The sequence below is a fragment of the Myotis lucifugus genome, unplaced genomic scaffold (assembly GCF_000147115.1).
Source record: "Myotis lucifugus unplaced genomic scaffold, Myoluc2.0 scaffold_489, whole genome shotgun sequence".
Taxonomy (NCBI): domain Eukaryota; kingdom Metazoa; phylum Chordata; class Mammalia; order Chiroptera; family Vespertilionidae; genus Myotis; species Myotis lucifugus.
Genome location: NW_005871537.1, coordinates 6,653 through 9,419, shown reverse-complemented (window position 1 = coordinate 9,419; position 2,767 = coordinate 6,653).

The following is a 2,767-nucleotide window of genomic DNA, read 5'->3' as shown; positions in this document are numbered from 1 at the left end:
CAGCTCGCGGCCCCAAGCGGCGGGCCTCACCATGGCAACCGCAGACGTCACGGCTGTGGGACTGTAGGTCGCGCGAGGGCCGCCGCGCCCAGGGATTGGCTCCACCGCCGCAGCTGCGCAGGAACCCACCCTCGCCGGCGCCCCGACCCCCCTCGCACCCTCATCTTAACTCACAGCAGGGCGGGGGGGGGGGGGGTTCCCCTTCAGTTCTCCCCTTGGGTCTCGGGGTCTCCTAGAAACACGTGTCACTCCTCACATACTAGCCCACCCGAAGGGAGCATCCGTCTGTCCCATTATCTACTTTCTAAAGGAAACACCTTCAGTTCCTTCCATTATTTCCCGCGACATCTATCATGATGCAACTGCTATCGGCCTCCAGGTCTTATCTTGGAAAGCCTCCCGGGCTTGGAAAGGTGAGTACCAGAATGCCAGGCCACCGAGCGATCGGATCCGTGCTGGGATGCCAACAGTCATTCTAAGAATAATAGTATTTGGCCCTAACCGGTTTGGCTCAATGGATAGAGCATCGGCCTGCGGACTGAAAGGTCCCAGGTTCGATTCCGGTCAAGGGCATGTACCTGGGTTGCGGGCACATCCCCAGTAGGAGGGGTGCAGGAGGCAGCTGATCGATGTTTCTAACTCTCTATCCCTCTCTCTCCCTCTCTGTAAAAAAATCAATGAAATATATATTTAAAAGATAATAATAGTATTTGGTGAGTATCATGAATTAGGCACTTTACTAAGTGCTTTATATGCATTTCTATCAGTATATGAGGGAGGTATTGTTATTCTCATTTTCCAGGTGAGAACACTGTAGCTCAGGGACGCCAAGGAACATTCCTGAGAGTCCACAGTAAGGGACGAAGCCCAGTTCACACCCGAGCCTATCTGACTCATCACCTGTGCTTTATATCACAAGGCCACCCAGGCTTGCTCAGCTGTCAGTTACCTTGCTAGCATCACCCAGGCCTCTAGCTGCCGCAGGCCAGTTTACAGAGCTGGGCTGTCACTCAAGGTGTAGGAGCAGGAGTGAAGGCCGCCAAGTCAGCATTCCCGTGATTGGAGTAAGACAAGCAGGTGGCCAGAGTCTGATTATCATTCAAGAAGCAGAGCAGGGTTTCCCAGGATGAGGTTCAGGAGCAGAGACTCCATGGTGACAGTGAGGAGGCCATAGACACTTCTTAGACTCTGCATGGAAACAGCCAGACAGCCTGTCTCCTGTTACCAGAGGGAGCCCTGGACCATGCTCTTACTAGCCAGGTGATAGGACCAGAAAGTATTTAAAACATCAGCTGAAGCCAAAACCGGTTTGGCTCAGTGGATAGAGCGTCGGCCTGCAGACTGAAAGGTCTCAGGTTCGATTCTGGTCAAGGGCATGTACCTGGGTTGCGGGCACATCCCAGTAGGAGGTGTGCAGGAGGCAGCTTGATCGATGTTTCTCTCTCATTGATGTTTCTAACTCTCTATCTCTCTCCCTTCCTCTCTGTAAAAAAATCAATAAAATATATTTTTAAAAAAAAAACATCAAGTGAAGCAGTCACAGGAAAGAGTGAGGCCAGTGGTGAGCACGTGACCAGTATGAAAGTATGAATGAAAAGCTTTCGCAGTTGTCCTTTCAGGCTTAAAGGGAACAAGAAGTGCCTGGAAACCCCCTAATGGAGAGAGAAGCTGCAACGCCCCTGGGAGCCCAGTACCTCTTACTCTCATCATCATGTGGAACAGTGAAGCAGCAGCAGCCTGGCATCACCTGGGAGCTTGTTTGAAATGCAGAATTCCAGGCCATACCTCAGCCTACACAAAAAAAGCCAGATTTTTGTGTATGTGATAGTATACTATGTTAGTACAGTTTGGGTAATATGAATATATTTAAAATCTTTTTTCTTGAAATATTAATTTTTATTGCATATTAAAACTATTATATTTAAAATAGTTTTTCTTGAAATATTAATATTTATTGCATGTAACTATTATATTTAAAATCGTTTTTCTTGAAATAAAATGTTTTTAATAAAGTGAGGGGAAAATAATAAAAATAAATCAGAATTTAAATATTAACAAGGTCTCAGGTGACTTGTAGGCACATTAAAGTTGATGTAGACAGGGAAAAGGAGGAATTATCTTGACACAGGCAGACCTTCTTTTAAGACATGCCAATAGGAGTGACCTCTAACCTTCTCAAAGGCTGTACAATAGCCTGCAAAGCGCTACATGATGTAGCAAGTTCAGTCCCCACCCCCACCCCCAACTTACCTCTCTGAACTCTCTGACCCCACCCCTTCCAACAGCCTCCTTGCTGTTGTCAAACTCTAGGTAAGCTCCTGCCTCCTCTGCACTGGCTCTTCTTTTGCCTTAAATGCTCTCCACTCAGATATGGTCAGTCGCCTTAGCTGGCTACCTTCACACTTTGCTTCAGTGCCACCTTCTCCGTGACTAGCCAATGTAAAATGACCACCCATCCCCATCCCTCTTACCCTGCTCTACTTTTTCTTTTTTCATAGCAGTTATCACCTTCCAACACACGATACCAATCACTGTTTATTAGCTGTCTCTCTCCTAGAATGTCAGCTCCCTGGGGGCAAGGATCTTTGTTGGTTTTTGTTGTTGTTGTTCATATGTGCTTACAACAATGTCTGATACATGAAGAGTATTCATTGAACAATCGTTGAAAGAACCAATCAAAGAATTTTTGAAAAAGGGTTTATACATTGATTGTCTGAAATTCAGAGTGCTCCTTTTTTGCCCACAGAATCTATGTGATAGGTGGTTA